The sequence below is a fragment of the Gallus gallus genome, chromosome 2 (genome assembly GCF_016699485.2).
Source record: "Gallus gallus isolate bGalGal1 chromosome 2, bGalGal1.mat.broiler.GRCg7b, whole genome shotgun sequence".
Lineage (NCBI taxonomy): Eukaryota > Metazoa > Chordata > Aves > Galliformes > Phasianidae > Gallus > Gallus gallus.
Window position 1 is genome coordinate 20,925,562 of NC_052533.1, and position 20,286 is coordinate 20,945,847.

At 40.0% G+C, this 20,286-nt stretch overlaps 1 protein-coding gene across 8 annotated transcripts in view; it reads right to left on the bottom strand.

Moving 5' to 3' along the window:
- The window catches only part of STEAP4 (STEAP4 metalloreductase), a 35,734-nt gene that overhangs the window by 10,254 nt on the left and 5,194 nt on the right, over window positions 1-20,286 (bottom strand). For 2 of the 8 annotated variants that reach the window (XM_015281970.3, XM_025148413.2), the window contains exon 2: window positions 18,912-19,015. The exons of 2 other annotated variants lie outside the window; for them this stretch is intronic. The gene's annotated coding sequence lies outside the window, so the exon portion shown is untranslated. Of the gene's footprint in view, window positions 1-8,922; window positions 9,056-18,911; window positions 19,056-20,286 lie in introns of those variants that run through there. 4 more of the 8 variants (XM_040693155.2, XM_046938337.1, XM_001235256.7 and 1 more) reach the window with 2 other exon arrangements.

The window sequence follows — 20,286 nt, forward strand, 5'->3', positions numbered from 1 at the left end:
ATCATTTAACTCACCTAAGCATGATCTAATCTGTTACTTCTGTCGCCCTGCCTGAATTCTCATCTCTTTATTACTGGTGTAGTGAAAGAAGCATTGCAGAGATGGCTTTCCTGGAGTCATTAGTCAATAGCTTTCTCTCAGTTGAATACTGGATAAATCCTTCTCTTGATTTTCCTTTGACAATTTGTGCTTTTACAGTATTCTAGATGTACTATTTAATTACTTCTTCTTTTGTACAGTGGCTTTTCAAATTTTAGAACAGTACAGATATGTTGCTATGTTTGTCCATAGATTTTGATCTCTGTATGACTTTTTTGTTTGAAGTTTCTGAAGAATTCACAGCTTCAGCTACATGGCTGTCTTCCTGCAATCCTTCCTCTGCCTTGCAAACGTTTTCTGTCTCTCTGCTTTTAATGCCATTTCTATAAGCAGGTGTCAAATCCTCAGATTTCATTTTTCCTCTCAGATTCTACTTCTCATGAAACATCACCTGCCCACCTTCTGAGTTTAGTATTGTCTGAGCTTATTATTCTGCTAGGTGAACATATCTGTTTTTGAACAATTGATCTTGTCTAGTGGCCGACAGTATCTCTCAGCTGCGACTGAACATCTTCATTTTCTCTTCTATAATGTTCCAAAATCTTCTTCTAGAACTATATCCTTTTACTTTTTGATTCAGGGAAAGAGTTTAGATAATCAAGTGGAACATAAGGACTTTGAGAAGATAAATAGCCCAAGCATCATCAAGAGTTTGATCCATAGCTGTATAGAAGAAAGGTTAGTACGTAAGATGGAAGTTAATGGCCAGCACAGCTATGACTGAGGTAGATTATGGTGTAGTCCACCAGAGGATCTAGTCTCTGAGGATGTCTGTTTCTGTTTTCTTTTCTCCAAATCTCACTAGAGAAAGGAGTAGCTGAACTTTCTCACACAGTATCCATTTATGTAAGCTCTCCAGTCTCTCCAAAAGGTCTTTTGAGCCAAATCTTTGTATCTCTCTGGTCAGGAAGAACTGGAAAACACTGAGTTCACTACACAGACTCAGGAGTTAGCTTACATATCTTGCATCACACAGACAACATTGAACTCATTTCACCAATTCAGGGATTGTCTCAAGCTGACTCTCAACAGCAGTATTGAGAGAAAGCACAGCACACCATCACACTTGATGGGATTACGCTTCATCATCTTGTGCAACTATGAGCTGATCTTGAGTGGGTGAACTGCACTTACGGCAGGAGCACTGAAAATAAACCCTTTGAAGGTGCCCTATGCCCTGCAGACCTGCTCTGAAGACCTCTTTGAACAGACAAAACAGGATCAATGAGGTTTACCTCTGTGATGCCTCTGTGTACACCTGATCCTTCCCTACTACTGATAAATGTACATCCTCCTTAAACAAGAGCAGACTGTGCTATGGCTTACCATGGTGCTTTCACACCGTGCTAATGGCATGTATTCATGCTGGTGGCAATGAAGAATAGTGCCTACAACCAAGAATAGAAAGATAGTGGATTGTCCATTTTTTACATTTAGTCTTTTTTTTTAATTCAAATCCTTGTATACCTATAGACAGGCATGGTGAACTTCAAACAGATAAATACATTAGTATATATTTCTATTTGGAATGGTTGGTCCTTTCAGGTCTTTTCTTTCCCATGCTGTCAAGTTCTACAAAGTTAAACAATTTTTGTTTGAAACTGAGTTAGTTAATTTTCATTATTGTCTTAGTTGTTTATTGCATGTACTGACAAGTAGAAATAATTCCCTTTTGATTTTTTTTTTTGGTGGAGTTTTGTCTCAGAAAGTCTGAGATGAGAGTCATCTATGATCAAAAGTGCCCTAATATGTTAAAATTAAATAGAGTGGCCTATTAAATACAGCAGAAAATGAGGATGGTTAATACTTTATTTCTTGCATATTCAATATTGTAGCTTTGAATGTATCTTTCTGAAGTGTTTTACACATGCATAATATTCAGTAATCCTGGAGTAACTTGGAAAACAAGTGAAATGTGATTTAAAAACTCTCATTGGAAAGACATGTATGCTATTCTGAGGCAATCTCATTTTCTTAAAATTTTATGTTACTATCTCCACAGAGAGAGTCTGCACTCTCTAAAAAATTGCACTTCTTATAAGCTGACAGTTGTAGAACCAAATGTGCCCTAAATTACAAACTGTATTTTCTGTTGTTCACTACACCAGAAACTGAAAGGCATGTGGCTAAACTACTCTCCCTTGATTAATCTAGTACTTACACACATAAAGAAAATAGCAGAGTAGTTCCTAACAAACATATCACAGCAAATTATTCATGAATTTTCTTTCAAGCAAATGAATATATTCAATTCTGCTCAGCAGAAAGTCCTGAGCTCCAAGTTTTGACAAAGCTTATAAAGAATAATTGTTTGAGACAATAAATCCTCCTACAGAGGACATTGCATTTCCCACATCTTCGCTTTTTATCAGGAGAACACTAAAGCTGCCTGAAGGCTCTTCAAACAGATGAAGTATAGACCTAAACAGATGTGTTTAATGTTGTCTAAATCATAGCAAAGTACTGAGAGAGCTGGAAATCTCACCACCTCCAACTTTCCTGTAAACATGTAAGACTCAGACCTAACTGGTGTAATTTCCTTGGCCTTTTTAGGGTTGTTGTGCTTTTTGGAGGCGTATAGGTATCAAGATTTAATCCAACTGCAAGAGAGAGATGATTTCAGAAAACACCCAAAGCTGAGTGATGGTGGGAAGAGGCAGGCCTGCCTGCAGTGCAGAGCGGGGGCACTGGTTTTATCCCCACTGTAATGCTCAGGAGATGTCCTGAGACCTTGAAAGATATGTTTTGGGACCCACAGTGTGCATGATAAGCGCCTTTTGGATTCCTCCTGTGTCCTCCAAGGCTGTCTTCTCTCTCAGTGAAGCTATTCTTCTGTCTGCTATTTAGAGACATTAACAAATAGTTCTGTCTCACAGAGAAGTAACACTAGAAATAATGAAGCCTGGCTTCCTAGGGATTTGTGTTTCTTTGCTGATTACAAGCGTTGATTGAAACTGTTTCCAATCACAGGAGATCACTCCTTCAAGTTTTCTTACGTGGATTTTCAGATCCTTAAATCTGTATAGCCACAGTACAGTCTTTCATTGTCTAGGACTCTTATGTGGAGTCTTTAACTGCCTATTTTATGACACTGAAGAAAAACAAAACCCTCCCTTCTCCTGGTATATTTGTTTGAAAGCATCACTAAAACAGTGGTTGAGGGACACACAAAATACATACCATTCACATCCCTCAGTATGATCAACCTCACTTTCTACAGAAATCAAGGTAAAATAACATCAAGACTGGAATTAGCTGGCATTGCAACAGCAACTGACCAAAATCATGTCTTTGGCCCACTAAAATTGTAAGAGTTCAAACCCTGTATTTATTTTGAGCTCCAGCAATATGTGATAAGCCCAATTGTCTTCCCATTTACACTAATGGCATTGTTGATTTTCAATTAACTGGCTTTTGGATTGGATTGGTGTAAGCAGGAAGATAACAGAGCCCAATTGCTCCGTGACACCTGTGATAAAACAAGAAGTGAGGTGGCTGCTGCAGCAGAGAAGCCTCTGTGGCGATGGACCTGGCTGCCTTGTGCTCTTAGCAATCTGAGGAGTGGGTGGGAGCGTATGAAAGATTTAAGCGAAAGTGGCATGAATGTGAAGCTTTCTTGCCAAAACAAATACATGTGGATTTGCAGCATGTCTGGAATGGGGCCAAGCAGATTTTCTTACAGAAAGTTCATTAATCTGCATTCTTGCTTACATAAGCCCATACACTAAAACGCTGTTATAAAAAAGTGTTTTAAAGACGCTCCATTTAACAGTGGATAGCTTCATCAGCATCTTACTCACTCAATATGAAGTAATTAAATGTATTATTTGCTTCTTTTGTTTTCCTTTCTTACTTTTACATGGAATTGAAATTTTTTGTGTCCTTCTTGACTGCTGTCAAGTGGCATCTGCAGAGCAGTGCCTGCATTTAGGAAAAATGAACACTGATATTTTCAGAAAGAAAGAAATGGTGTTCCTCGCACAAAAAAAAATGACAGTTTTAAATGCTGTTGCATTTTACGGTAAGGAAAAATTATCAGGCTTTTATTTTTAAAAACTAGCTCTTTCCCCATATAGAAATTCTTCTTCTTAATGAGGCAATAATTTTAGCAGTGTTCAAACAATGGCCCTAAGCTACAGGCTTTGAAAATTAGCAGCTAAGAAGCCTGGATTTAAAAACACGCTTTGAAAATACTGACAAAAAAACACCAGTGGAGGTGATACTTGCCAAAACTTTGCAGAACTGTTGAGAGCAGCCTCCTCTACAGAGAAATGGAGAGAGCTAATTTGTTGTAGAGTTCTTTTGTCTGAAATGCTCCTTGAGTTCAGTTCAGGTTTTGCACATGGCTGAGTCGCTAACTCCCTCTCCTGGAAAGTGGAAAGGGGTTTGAAGATGTGGGTCACTGCTTCAGCTCCTCACCTTGCACTGGCAGGAATGCACATCAGCTGCTGATCTGGGAGCACAGCAGCGTCGCCTAATTGCTCACAGTGCTGCACAGGGCAGCCCATGCTATCCCACGCCATGGTCTGTTGCGTAGGGGCAAAGCAGACCTCACACGGGATCTCTGGCTTATCTGCTGCCATCTTCACAGAGAAGGCACCACAGTTTCTGTCATCCTGAGTCTCAATCAGGTTTGCTGGGCATCTCATTCCCACCCCTGTGAAATATGTAGGGTCAAGGCAGAAGTTATGCTTTTGGTTCTGCACCAAAAGACCATTCAATATACAGTTAAGTAGCACCAGGCTGTATTGCGGTGAAGGCAAAGGTGGATATCTGGGATGTGACATGGAGCAGAAGCCAATGAAAATTTTAAGTATTCTTACTAAACTTAAGAAGAGGTGATAAAGAGGGTGCTCATGGGTACCAAAATTCCTTCATTTTGCAAACAAATAATGAAAAAAGCAAAGGCCAGGCTGGAGAAAGTAACTTATTTTTTTCCTTCTAGGGAATTTTGCTCAAAACCCTTCAATCTTAATTTTACAATGACTTATTTAAACACCTAATTCCTTAAGTAAACACTTTTCTTACTGCTTACCATCAATCAAATAGCAACTGGTAGAGTTAATTTCTCATAAAAAGCCTCGACTGATGCTTTTGGTAGTGCTGCAGGTTGGTGAGCCAGAGGTTTGGATTCAGTTTCCAATGAAGTTATCAAAGAAAAAAACATTTTTAGATCTGCACAGGGGAAGCACTGACCTCTTGCTCTGCTTGTATAAATCTTCCACAAATTTTACAAGCAAAATAATTTAGATCCACTGGATGCTTTTTATGTTTTTTTTTTCTCCCCCAAATATCTGTGCAGTCAGTTTTGGGATCAACAAATGCACCCTGACCCTAACACTGCCAGTACCGCTTAGTTCTGGAAGTCATCGAGATCTACTCAGTATAATTTGGGGTAAAAATGAGCTGAATGTCTGTGCCATGAGGTACAAAATAAGTGTCATGCTGATTTTGTAATTGCCTAATTGGACTAAATAATTTCCTCCCGCAGGGTGACCCTTTCTTGCAGCTCCACCAAGGAACTGCAATACAAAATGAGGAACTGAGTTTTCTGAATAAACCCATTGTCTTTATTGTATTACCATTTTATGCTATTACGGTTATTGCATAATTACCCACTTGTGGTGAGTACTCCTGTCTTTTACACATTTCCTGCTCTCACACTCCTTGTAGCATGGGACCACCCCAGAGACATCCTTCGTCAAACACTCCTGGTGCTCTAATGATGCCAGAAAGTGTTTTTCGCTCTTTGGCAATCAACCTCTCCACTAAATTTCCTAACACTTCAGGCTTGTTTATCTGGAGGCCTACAGAAGCTTGCTCACATAGTTGGTATCACTAATGGATTGGTGACAGGCAGCAGTGGAACACTTTGATCCCCGTCCTCAGGTGCTGTAAGTTGTCTGGAGTGGACGGCTGAGCTGCTTTCACCATTGATCAAGCAGTTTGTAGCAGATTATTATAATTAAGCACCTTTGAAGTGCCAAGTTTTATGAAGCTCTGGCACGGTTCAGGTTGTAGAATTCAAATGAGATTTATTAGTATGAAATTTATTAATATTCTCATTTTTATAGGATATTGTGCAGCTTATGGAAATGGTTTCTCTACACATCCAGATTTATTTTGGTGAGGCTGCTCCACTTGGTGAAGGCACATCACCCCGAGCTGAGAACAGTCCTCGCTCCTTATTTCATCTTAACCTTGCACATACCAAAGTAAGTTGTAGGATCTGCATCTCCCAGGGGAGTTCTATACTTCACTGAGCCATGGGATCCCTGCCAGCAGTGCTGGGGCTGTCCCCACCACAGCTATGGCATTCCTCAGGTCCCAGAGGGGAACACATAAACATTTCAGCCAAGTAAAAAGACGGCTTGAAGCCACCTTAGTGATTCTGCCTCCAGGTCTATGCTCAGAAGTCATTGCAAGCTCAGGAAGCAGCTTTGTCAGACCCTTAATTAGCACTTTTGTTGGCAGCTCTTCCCACTCCTCCTCTGTTTCCCAGCAGCACCTCCACAACCAGTGCTCACACCGCTGCCGCCCACTGCTGCTCAACCCGGCTCAGCACTGTGCCCAGGCTGCCACCACAGCTGGCTGCCCAGCAAGTGCTCCATAGGGAAAAGAGCCGAGACCACAAAACAAAAAAGAAGAAAACTGGAGACCCAGATGGCATTACATGAACCAGTCTGCCTAGCATGCTTCCGGCCAGGCCAAGAAACCAGGCCGCATGCTGGGGGACTTTGATGGGAGGGGTCCTGGGAGGAGAGAAGAGAGAAAGTGCTGGAAATCTGAACTTACCCACTTCTAATATGAAACATGACTTCATTTAAGTGAACTTATTGTTTTATTGTCCCTGCTCTCACTTGAGAGGAATACATGTTGAAGAAACTTTGATGAAGAGACTAGATGGGTCTAAAGAACGAGGTCAAACGAGGAAAACCACCTCTCTTCTATTTTTGAGTGTGCATAAAGGCATTAAGGCAAACATTTGATCTGCAATATGCACATGTACAGGTGACAATCAAATATCTCTCCCCACCTTTTCTTCCCCCTAAAAGCAGCTTTCAGAAATCAGAATTAATATACATAAAAGCCCAAATAGAAAACAAAACAAAACAAAAAAGCCAAAAAGCCAGCATCTATAAAATATAGTATGGAGCATAAAAAATATAAAATGTGGCAGCTGCAGTCTGCTAGCCCTCTCACTGGGAACAGAATAGGAGAAATGGTTGGCTCAAAGCTTGAAGTAACCACATAAACAGATTTTAATAGAAACAGACTGGGAAGCAGTGAGAGAGGCCTTAAAACGTGCAGATGTGAAGTACTCTCCCTGAAGGCTTGCTTGCTGTCTCTGTGTTCTTGAGGCACAACAGGAATGGATTTGTAGGGAGGAAAAGTTGTTTCTGAGTGCCTCACGCCCATGCCAAGCACACTGCCATGTGCTGTCCTTGAAGTAGCTGTGGTCTGGCCCTGTGAGCTGAACTGCTGTGAGCGGTGGGATTGCTGCACTAACCCAAGAGCAGCTGAGAGCATCTCCAGGCTGCACTGTGATGTGGAAGAAGACATAGTATGGAAGGCAGGACAGTCACTTCTGAAGTGAGCTACTGCTCTCAAATAAAACACTAAAGTAGGTAACATGCTTTGTTGACAATTTTGCAACACAAAGTAGACTGCTTATCCAGTTACATTTTCTGCTTTTAACTAAGAGAAATAATTTAAAAATGCCATCTGCCTAGAAGCGTATAAATATGAAAAGTGCTTGATAGGTTTGAATAAGCAAATTCCTGTATGGATGAAGAAAGTACAGGGATGCTTGATTTTTCAATGACTATTGTAATATTTTGGTATGTATTCATGGTGCCACCTCAGTTATTACAACTTCATGCTTGTCAAAAACTAGGAGCTTTGGAAAGTCACATCTAAAAAGGTATTTACATCTTTCACTAATTTAATCCTTTCAGAATGTCTCAACAATCTGAAAAAAACTGCCCTGTGCTGTGAGTGACAGTTTATATTCCTAGGTTTAGGGGGGGATATGAAATCTTCCTGTATCAGAGCTGACTAACAGTTCTGGCAGCTGCAAATGTTCTCTGAATTAATAACATGGCGCTGGCATAAGACAATGCTCAAGAAAAATCCATTTCTTTCTGCAGCACTGAAACCTCTCACTTCTGAAATATTAAACAGTTTTAAAATTGGTATGCTACTTGAAAAGGAAGAGAAAACATGAAATCCACATGTGAGTCCAGAAGTGAAAAGAATCCTTAGCTCCAACTATTATAACAAGCAGTTTATGATTGGTGATAAATCGAATGCCCTTGGAGTATCTCCACTTATTACTAAAATTCATACCAGAATTTTAGCTCTTTCGTAGGAAGTAATATCCTATTTCCAGATTCATCATTTAAAACCCACTGACCAACACTTATTTGCAGAAGATTTCTCCACTTCCTTAACTCTAGCAAATACCTCTGAAAGATTAAATAAACTTGTTGCCAGTTACGTAAACTCTCTGAATACCAATGAGCTGATTCAAAGTTTAGTTGCCCTAACTTTACAGATAAAACTACATCCCTATATTTCAGTGCTCCCTTACATAATCTCTCAGTGACTAAAGTATTATGTAACATCAATACAAAGCCCTAGCTTTGTATTTTATATCTAGCAGGGAGAAAAGCTAGGGTCAAATTTTATCAGTACACTGATGGTTGAGTACAAACCCACCTAAACCTCCTGGGATGTCAGCCTTACCGTTCTAGGCGTTTCTTAATCCCACCTGCAGAAGTGAGAGAAACCTGTGGATTGGATCGCCTCTGTAAAACTCACCTGTGCACTCAACCTCCTGCTCTCCCCCTGGGCAAACCAGAGCCTTCCAGCTGGTGAGGTGCTTGCTGTTAGTGCTAGGGCAAGATCTGCTCTTAGATGTTGCAGAGAGGTCTTATTGCCTGGAGAAGAATGCAGAAACCTGACAGCCTTGCTGGCATTTATCTAGTAGAAGCCAATGTGCACGTGGGAGGCAGAGATGAGGAGATGTTGCAAGCCCTGTCTGTCCGTGCTGGGTGAACGAACTTCCCGTCGAAGTTGTTGGGGAAAGTCCCAGCCCATGTATTTACAGCTGAGGTGAAGCTGTGGTTGCTTTTTTTTTAGCAGGCACTGGCTTGCCCCTTGGCTATCGGCCAGCAAAAAGATTTGGCTGCTTCCTGCTCTTGGAGGACTAACTTCAGAACTGCTGAACTCAAGAATGTTTAAGAAGCAAAACAGGAACTATTTGCCTGGAAGGAAAGCTCTCTTTGTGTCATAGCACTCCTAGGTCATTCTAGTTGTGGGTAGGGACAGTAAGAATGTCACCTTGGGATGAAAGGAATTTGACACAAGGATGGCTGAAAGTACCAGATCTCTGAGATTTACTCTTGACAGTGATCCCATGGAGTCAGAGCCAGTCATACATTTGTACTGAGAAATGCATCTTTAAGGCAGAAGTCTGGGAGTATGCAAAATTCTGGATGTTACACATCTGTTTGGAATGGGGTATAATTCAAAACAGATGCTTTAAGCATCAAGAGATCACAGGACTGGATCGTCGTCCAAAGGGGCTCAGAGTGTCCCAATAACACTGAGTTTTTATAAGAAGTTTGGGAAATAAACTGAAGGGAATTTAAATAATATTGTACTCAAGATCTGAAAGACATATTTTCCAGTAAAGAGAAATAATAAAAATAAAAATTATTTTTTATATCATCTTGATTTTGGAAGATGTGCAGGAAACTGAGTAGGAAAACATAGGATGGACACAGGACATAAAACATAAAAGTAATCTTGAAAAAAAAGAAAGGACAAGACATTGAGGTCAGAAGGATCTATGAACTAGGGATGAAGAAACTATGTATGTGAGAGTTTGAGTTCTAAAGAGACCAAATTATGCTTGAGATTTAGGACAGGAACAGCCCATGTCAGTTGTACACTGACAGAAGGCACAAGGTAGTGCGATGCCTGGACCACGGGAAAAGATCCAGGAAATCAGAAAGATGATATCACTTTGGAAGAACTTGCAGGAGTCAGCAAGGTGTACAAGGCATGGGCAGAGGAAATGACCTGGCTGTGATTTTCTTCTAGGAGCAAAGGGCACTGAGAAAGTGAAAATGTCAGGTTAGTCAGAATAGTATTCATTTTCAGCACACCCATCAACTAACATGCTGCCAAGAATAGCGTTATTACACCTAAAAGAAAATCTTAAGGGAATGCAAAAGGAGACAGTTAATTCACAAAGCTTAAAATCTCAAGGTTAACTCCATAGGGAATGTACAAGAAATAAATGAATATGTAATAGATGGAAAAAGAGGAAAAATGCTATGCCTTTGAGACTATCAAAGCAATCTAAGCATTTAAAGCCCACATAATAATATGAATATAAAAAGCTGAGAAAGAATTTGAAGCCATTTCTCAGTAGACCAAGACCTCAAGAATATTAAATAACACAGGAAAAGGTTGAATTGTCCAACAATTTTCACACCTCTGTAAGTCCCTTACATTGTGAGGCCATACTTAGAGAAGGAGCTGGATCCGCTCATTGGGATGGGTAGTGGAACTAAATGAAGTCGTTCTTGTAGTTGCAGAGAAAGCAGATGAGACCTCTTGTTTGTCCATAGTTGTACTCAAAGGAACAAAACAAGTTTGTTATGCTGCCAAGAGGAGATATGGTAAGTGACAAATACCTTCCTGTCCTTAGTACTTCACTGGGCTGCTGGCATGTGCTCGTGTTAGGAAAAAGAAAAGAGCAGGTGTTTTTGAACTTTCATAAAACCTTTGTGAGTTGCACTGTTTTCTCAGATGTCTATTTAGGCTACATATGGCACCTGAGGAAAAAAAAAGGTGATAAATTTTTCATGCCATTCAAGTTAGTGAGATTTATACAGATGACATTTAGATTTGATGAAAAACACCAGCTCAGAGCAGCCACGGAAAGAAACTGTGCTGCTGGGTTGAAGCTGGACAAACAACACTGTAAATGCCATGTAACACAAATAATAATATACTTGAAGAAAAATTAGAACAAAAAAACAAGTCAATCATCAGAAAATATTCCGCTTGTCTACTCCAGCAATATTTGGGTGCTGAAACGTATAGAGAATATGTACCTAATGCAGTTTCCTCAGAGTGCCATGATCTAGGATGTAATAATTGAAAAATTTGAGAAATAGAAGGAGTTACTTAGACATTTCAGACCTTAGAAGATATCATCCTTGATGGCTTTGGCCATATGTTGATAGTCCTTTTAAACACTATGGTTTAAAATAATCACAGTAGTTTATGAATTAACAAAACGTAGGCATGAATATATTCAGAGGAAAAAAATATATTTAATCTTAGATGTGGAAATAAACAAAACCATACATTTTTATTTACTGAAGGCCAGTGATATTTGAAACAGATTATAAATCAGAAGAAATTACCAAATAGGGCTTGGCCAATGGTTATTTTTCATTATTTTTTCAGTTATGAAATATGACTTACAACTTCAGTATAACCTTGAAATTGAAGGCAGGATTTGCAGAGCATTTGACAATGGAGCCAAATCCAGGGAGAAATTTGTTTATGTCACTCTTATTGCAACAATAGTTACCAGGGGTGAGATGCTTCAGAAAATAAATTTGTGTCATTAATGAAAGACCAAATTTAACCTGAAAGTATGAGAGTGGTGAACTCGACAGTGCTACTGAGAAAGATCTTCCAAATCACGTGTGGATAATTTCAGGATTCAAAAGTATAAGGAAAAAGCCAGGGACATCTTGTAAGTGAGTCTCAGCTCAGCAATTGTGTTTAGTAATAGAATAAGAAGTGTCTTACATAGTGTGACCATGAAGACTGTATCTAGTGAGTTTACAGAAAACAGAAAAACAGGAAAAAAACTGAATCACAAGAGGCTGTGTTGATTTGCACTTACTCTGTGTCTGTTTCAAGCCATTGTTCTCCTTTTCCTGAGATAGCCTTACAATCTCTTACTATTTGCCCCTGACAAGAATACCGCAGAAAAATTTAGTACGTGTCAAATTTATTTTTGTTAGCATTACATACCTGACAATAGGCAAAAGCTCAGCAAACACAAGCTTGTGCAGGGAATTATGCTTTTAGAGAGGTTTTGTCCAGTTCCTCAGTCCAATAAACAATGGAAAAAGTCATCAATATACCAAGAAGATTTACTACAGAGTCCAAGTCTGACTCAGAAGTGGATGCACCACATCTCAGTGGCAGGAAGGCACCTGTCAACATGGGGTTGGCACCTATTCTGCCGACATCTGGAAACAAGGATTTGCACGTTGGCATCAGACTCAGTTGCAAAGGTGCAGAAATATGGAAACAGGCAAATAGCACCCACATAGACATCAGCTGGAGACCTGGGAATTGTTGGCGCTTTATGGTCTGCACTGAGGCAGGAGAAATGGCCTCACACTGGAATGCGCTCCAGGCCAGGGTGTTGGAGCAGTTGCAGAGCCAGGCAGGGCTGCTCTGTCCTGTCCCGTCAGGGAAGGGTGCTGGTAATCAACCTGTTAGGCCTGTCCCTGCCATGGGCCTACTTCAGCACCCTGCATTACTTAACTCTGCCCAGGCTAGTGGTGGAGAGCACTGGGATGCTTCTGGCTGGCCTGTGTGGGTTCTTGCTGGTGTCCAGGTCCTCCTGGCACTGGAGGAGAGACCTCTTTGCTACCTCCACCTCCATGTGCAGCACGAGAGACAGCTGGTCCACCCCCAAACAGTGCTGTGTTCAGCTTGCCTCTATTCCATTCCTCACCTGTATACTTCCTCGGCACCAGCTGGTGGGACATCTCTATCCTGTGAGAAAGCCTAAGGGACAGCCTCTACCTGCACCTTGTCCCTGTGCTGGAGCAGAGGGTTACACGTGTCCATGTTGCAGTTTGGGCTGCTTTTTGGGTGATCTATGGGTGGCAAGCATTGAATCTGTGTACACCATTACACATAAGTGCTGGGCTGCTTTCCCTCCCCTCGGTCCCCCAGTGCTTCTCAGCTTCTGTTTCCACTTCTCCCTTCAGCTCTCCGTCCAAAAGCCCCAGTGCCATCAGGAAGAAAGAGTACAAGAGAAGGGAGTCTGTGACTGTGGGGCTTGCCTTCACTCCTAAGGGCACCCTACTTGAGGTAACAACCTCCAGCAGCGAGGAGTGTGCTCTGCTCTGTGCCCCATTCTGTGGTTCTTCTGATATATTTTTGAGTTCTCTATCCTCTATTCCCTTTTCTTTTCTTCTTTTTTTTTCCCTACTCATTTGTTATTTCCTATCATCAGCTGACTGTGCTCCTTTTTCTAGGAAAAAAAAGAGCAGTTGTGTTACAAAACTACATGTTGTTTGTAGGAGGTTGTTTCCCCAGGCTCAGAGACATTGTAGAAGAAGAGATGACAACCTTCTAAAAAAACCCAGAAGGGAAATAGAAGAAAAGAGGCACAGAGCCTGTCACTTCATGCTGCAAAATCTCCATCAGACAATAAACACACTCTATGCATGTCCCAGGATATGCAATCAGGTTTGCTGCCCCTAAGAGAAGCACCTGAGGTGCCCTAGGGGAGGCAGCATGCTTGTGGGACACTGCAGGGCACCTCGAAGGCTGATGGAAATTTACTGATAAATGCAATCTCCAGGTTGGTGATAAACATTTGCAAGTCTCTGTTATATCCCTGTTTGAAATACGGTTGTTTTTATGTTTTCCTTGGCAGAGAAGGTATAGTCTTGGGATTGTACCTTAAAGTTTTAGCATCTGAAACAAAAGTTCTGGCTACAGCATTTTAAAGCCTTTCTTTGTTATACGCAGCCTTCACATATCGGAGGACATAGTAAAGCAGAGCTGTTGCCAGGTGGTTATGTGAGGTCCAAAATTGCAAAAATATTCAGACATCTGCCTCTTCTGGAAGTCAGCACAGCTTTCAGGATTTATATATTAGAAATCTCAGTGATGCTAGAATAACATGGATTTCTACCTGAAAATAGGGCATGCAGTATCATGTTTTAAAAATGAGCTTTGTCCTGTATTCTCTTTTCCACATAATGGCATTTCTGAGCAAAACATATTTGCTGGGAGTGAAAAATTAGGACCATAGTGTTTAGGAGTAGCTGGCTTAACATCAGCTTTCCCACAATGAATAAGAATATGATTCTTGTACCCTTCACAAAGTCACAGGTGCAGGTCTTGCTGTTAAATCCATGAGGTATTTGCTCAGTGGCATAATCAATGGCTAGAAATAATTTGGAATAACTTCATGTTCCTTTACTCTGAAGCTGTTCTATGAAAATTGATTAAAAAAAAGTTTAGGAGTCAAATTAGATTGCATTTCCCCTTCAAAAAGTCAACAAACTTACTCATACTTCGCATAACACTACTGTAATGGCTGGCTTTCTACATGTGCTGCGCCTGAAGCTGTCAACTGCAAATATTTGCAGTCAATTTCTAAAAAGTGGGAATTTCCAGGCTATTGCTAAACATAAGCTCTAGCCCATTTGACAGCTTTAGTTTTCTTTCTTGCATAATGATTTATCTGTGAGACTGTGAGAGAAGCACTGGGCATGCAAATAGCTGAGCAGCAGAGGTCTCTTAAAATTACAGATCAAGATGAACAGCATTTGCTAAGGTGCTCAACAGGTGAAACCACAACTCAAAAATAGTCAAACAGAGCTGAAGTGTGGTGTAGTGAGATGTTCAAAGCTAGGGAAGCAGGTGGATTTTTGGAGGAGAAATCAATTTATAGCTTGTTATTTACATAAAAATCATTAACCACATTCAGCCTGTCCACATAACCAAAACATGCTTCATTTTGATCATCATCTGACAAAAATGTTTAAGAAAGCGAGGAGAATGAGGAAGAGAATCCTTTTTCATGTTGTCAGAAGTGGGACTGACATGTGGAAGGGCTGGAAGCTGGTCATGACTGAAGACTTTTCCATTTGCTGTTTTCTGCTTGGCAAAAGCTCTCTTGGATTCCTGCCTATAAAGATAATCTCTGGAGCGGAATTACATTTACATACATATGTGTGAGATGTCTCAAACATGTGTATGTGATTTCTCAAGAGACACACCCCTAGAATATCATGTCTTTTTATTCTAAGTAAAAGGGAATTTTAGTCAGGTGGCATTTCTCATTTACTCATGGAATGACATTTCCATTTCTGAATAACACTTTCAATACCATTTGGTTTCAGCCTTCCTTGCTGTTTCTGCAGACAAAGCTGCCTTATGGCCAGAGATAGCCCCTGTGCAAGCTTGTGAAGACTGCCCTGGGTTCCTGTTGCATTTAAGCTTGTTGCTTCATTTCTAATTAGTTTTTTCTTAAATTATGATAAACGTGACACTATTGTTCACTTGATTCTTGGGAATATACTCTGCTGACGGCAGTGTCTACTAGGAAGCCATAATGTCTCTAATGTGTTAGATACAGTCATTGGCTGATATGGAGAAATATGCAGGATTTAAACTTCCCAGCATTTCACAGATAAACTACACTGTGAGTTTGTGTGAGATAGAAAGCAAAGTACCTGCAACTGAAATATTCTGAGAATAACATCCTGGTACGGTTTAAGAAAGAGTTTCTTCAAAGAATATTGACAAATTTCAGTCAGTGGCCCAAAGCAATATCTCCTGCTTAATACTTCGGGCTGGACTTTATTCCATTCCTTGAAACAGAACTGTCATATTCAGAGGAGGTAAATAAGAGGTGCTTGATGTATTCTGGGAAGCTGAATATCTTTTCTGGAAGCGTATATGCATGCAAAATATTAGAAATCCTTCAACTGAAACTGTTTTATTTTAACTTTAATTTTGAAAAAGTCAGCATTTCATCTCGTTTCCCAATGGTTGGGATACAATTGTATTCTGAAATTTGAAATTGCTTGTGAGAGAGGAAATAAGCTTTTTAATTTCTGCCCGTAACTATGCCAGACTATTTTTTACATTACTACATATTTATTTATGTAGTGTCTTTGCAGCTATACTTGAGCTAATGAAAAAATGAGCTGCAAGGAAAATTAACCCTATTAACGAGTGCATAGAATATGTAAGGAGATCAATGTGCTGGAAAAGAACTCAAAAGTCCCAGCTGCACTTTCAGCATCTCCTTCTAGCAGCTATGTAACACCACTGGAATAGCCAGAGATTTTGCAGAGTTCAGTTACTGACAAAGTCATACCCACAGCCAAACTACTCAAACATATGACCAGGTTGCAGAGACTGAACAAATTGTCACATATCAGCTGAGCTATACTATCTCTTCCTGTCCACGCTCTTCAATTATTCCAATGAATAATACCACATTAGGTTAAATCTCTTCCTGTGAACTCTGCAGTGCTTAAATCTCCCATTAAGGTAGCTATGACTGCATGTGCGCAGTATTTGTATCCTGCTTTAATCCTTTCTGACAACTTGTAAAAATAGATTTTCCAGTCACAAACTCCTTAATAGATATTTCTCAGTATCATTCAGCACAGAAAGAGCTTGAAAAGCATCGTTTTTCTTCTAGACTAGTTATACATACAGAATATATTTTCGTTGCCCTCCTTTTCTGTTTTCCTTTTGAAAACAGGAACTTTATTATCATGTGGGCAATAAAAAGCAGACACAGACAAAAATAAAAGTTAACATTTAGCCTGGGAGGAATTCTTTTGATACATTTGGAGCAGTGCTAGCTTAAGAAGGGTAAAACTTCATGCCCAATGATACATTTATGGTATTACAATTAATCAGAGTAAAAGGATTTGTACTGCATTACGATAGAGACCAGTAAGAAGGGGCATGAAGATAAATAGGTTACTTAAATTGGTAAATGATGTCTGGTGCCAGCGTGGCACTGACCAAGAGGAGCGTCTATACTGAACACCTGTAGTGTTGTCAGATCTCTGAGACTTTTCAGTAGCTTCAAGTGCTTATCATACCACTGGCCCCCATTGCTATGCATGGCCACCAGGCAGAAGATAGAAGAAAAAGTCATTTGAACAACACAAGGTGCTAACTGAACTAAGTAAAACCATTGCTTGGATGACTTCTCTCATTCAGTGAGCAGGATGGATCAAGTTAAATGCAAGTAAGGTCATCAATCAGTTCTTTAATAAAACTAAGGCTATAGGGTGAAGTGAGTTGTGTACAGAACAAATTCAGATGCTGAGTGTGATCCAAGGGGTGACTATCCCACCATCCCCCTCCTCTCTCATAGCCCAGACTACTTGGCTGTCTGCAAGGCTAGTGCTCAACTATCTTCATCTCAACTGAGAATACAAAGCCCTCTGACCTGTCTTGTATATGTGTGTGTATATATATATGTGTGTGTGTGTGTATATATATGTATAAAATATCTATATTTTTATCTATATCTATCTATCTATATTCTTTTTTTCTGGAGCAAGAATAATAATGTGTAAAGTGATGGAAAGAATGAGTTCTTCAGAAGTGATCGTGTACTGTTATTATGTGCCACACTTACAAAAATAATATTTGCTTTTCTTTGCAGAATGGTAATTATTCTGTCCTCAAATTCTCTTCCCTTTGCACTTACTGACCTCAAAGCATTGAGAAGCTCTGCTTCTCTTCTCTTCTAGCTTCTTTCAACTTTTTAAATGTACTTTTATTACTAACAGTGAGCTTTTCTCTGTTAGACCATATCCCAGACACATTAAGATTATTTTTCTGCTGGTGATGTTTGCAGCCAACTTAATGAGGAGGGAATTGGAGATCTCCCCAAAAACGTAAAGATGCAGACTTTTAGGTTTCACAAGTAGTATTTCACAGGCAGCTGTGCCCTGGAAATATGATGACAGCAGCCCTAGGAGATTGTGTTTGAAAAAGGACAATTTCTTACTAGTTCTATTGGGCTTTCTGTCCTCCAGTCCACTTCTTTGTTATTTAGAAAAATCAAAAGGTAAAAATGCAGAAAGCTCAGAGATGTATGAGATGCTTGTAATAGAGCTGGATACATTGGCATGTATTATAATACAGCTATTGTCTTCTTGACCATTCTCTCTCATCATGTTATTTTTGTATGAAGTTATTTAAATGTGTGCATATACCTCAGAGGACTACTCTGTGTTTTGCTTTCTATTTTTTAAGAATATCCTGACAAGGAAGTTACAATAAATATCTCCATGAAATTTGCTTAATAAGAATTTTCAGAAGCATTTGTCATATTTCTGCTAGCAAAGTCAACTGAAAGACTAATTTTAGCAATGTGAAAAGCTGCTTCGATTGTGACAAAAATTATGGCCTAAGGGACAGAGCCACCCCCTCAAGAAATTAATACTTAGAAAACCACATTTCTGTCAACAGTCTGATGGCAATGCCATGGGATGCTACTAATGGGAAAACAGCTGTCAGAATAAAAAGTGTTCATCTTCTCTAAACCAAGGAGGCTTTATTTATTCTTCCTAGCAATAGGCGCAACTGAACTGTCTCTCTGAGATCTCTGTCTCCTGTAGATAATATGGTTGGTTTAGTACTAACTCATACTTCAACCTCTGTCTCATGCACTTGGTTTGTTTTGCCATCATGTGGACCATATTCTCTGGAGAATAACAACTTTCTTAGTATGTTTTTATGTTGCATCCACAATTATAGCTAAGCTTCATGTTCGGGGTACCAAACAGAACATAATGCGCAATTAAATGAGCTAAGAACACAAACCTTATATACATCAATCTAATAATTAATTAAAGTATTAGCAGTCTGATAAAATATTTTTGATTTTTTTAAATTTTGTTTTGATTAAATCAACACACCCAATTCCCCAGTTGTTATAGCTCATTCCCAGCTACGTGGCCATTGAAACCGGTACATACCAATCTTCTTGTTTCTACTCCTTGCTCTGCTGCTCACCCTTCTGGTATTCCTCAATCATCAGGAGAAAGGATTACGGTGAGTTCATAGTGTCTGGAGTCCTTCACTGGAAGAAGAATGATGCTGCTGAGGACTTCTTCCTCCCTACTGTAGGATCTGCTTGGGGCTATTTTTATATAGTTCCTAGCATGAACTGCACGTTGCTCTTTCTTCATTGGTCCACAGTTTCACCTTATATCTAAATATCCTATAAATAGTACATTTTGCGTATGTTGAATATTTGTTCTTTGTTCCCTTTCTTATCTCTAAAGCCAGTTTTACTGGTCTCCCAAGGGTTTAATGACCAATAATTGATCACTAGTAATTTGTTTATAGCCTGGGAGCTTGTGGTTTCATCCTCTATCTCCACATTCTCTAAACTTCTGCTATCATCCGTTACTTGTACTCCTCTACATTAGTTTTATTCTAGGCTCATAGTGAACTCTGTACAAAATAACTACTGCACCTCTACTATCTGTTATGTAAAGAAATCTCAGAAAGTATTATAACACTAGGTATGTTAATGCACAACCCTACAAAACTAAGCTAAAGCTTAAACAAATTAGGTAATATTTAAGGCTGAGTAACCTGGGTGTGTTCAGCCTGGGGAAAAGAAGACTGAGAGGGGATCTGACAAATGTTTATAAATATTTAAAGGTAGGTGAGAGGCAAATGGATGAAGCAGGCTTTTCTCAATGGTGTGCAGTGATTGCACAAGAAGTAATGGCCTAAAACTTGAACATAGGAAGTTCTGTAGTGACATGTGAAAGAACTTATTTACAATAAGGGTGACAGAGCACTGGAACAGGCTACCCAGAGAGGTTGTGTAGTATCCTTCTATGGAGATATTCAAGACCCATCTGGATGCCTGCCTGTGCAACCTATTGTGGGGTATCTGCTTTAGCAGAGGGGTTGGACTGGATCTCTTGAGGTCCCTTCCAACCCCTGTGATTCTGTGATTCACCTGGCAGGTAAATAGTTGCTGTTACACCTCATCTAGCTAAAACAAAGCTCCAAGCAGGTGAAGACAATCCAAACACAGCCAGCCTGATATGTCCTAGCTCTGAGGCTTTGCAGACATAAAGGAAAATTGTGACCCATTACTAGCAAAGCTAATGCCACACTTACTGGGCTGTGAGACTCTGCTCAGTGGATCTGCATGCCTTAGCTACTTCTCGGCAGCAAAGAAGTCTTAGCCACGAGTTTGATCATCCTTAGGTGGTGAAACCAAAGGAGAGGAATCTTGGTGTTCCCAGTTAGGAGAAGAGGGATTGGTGTGTCTGTGTTCTGCATTCGTGTGTGTCGTCTAAGAACTAATACCTCTGGTACCTCAGTTGT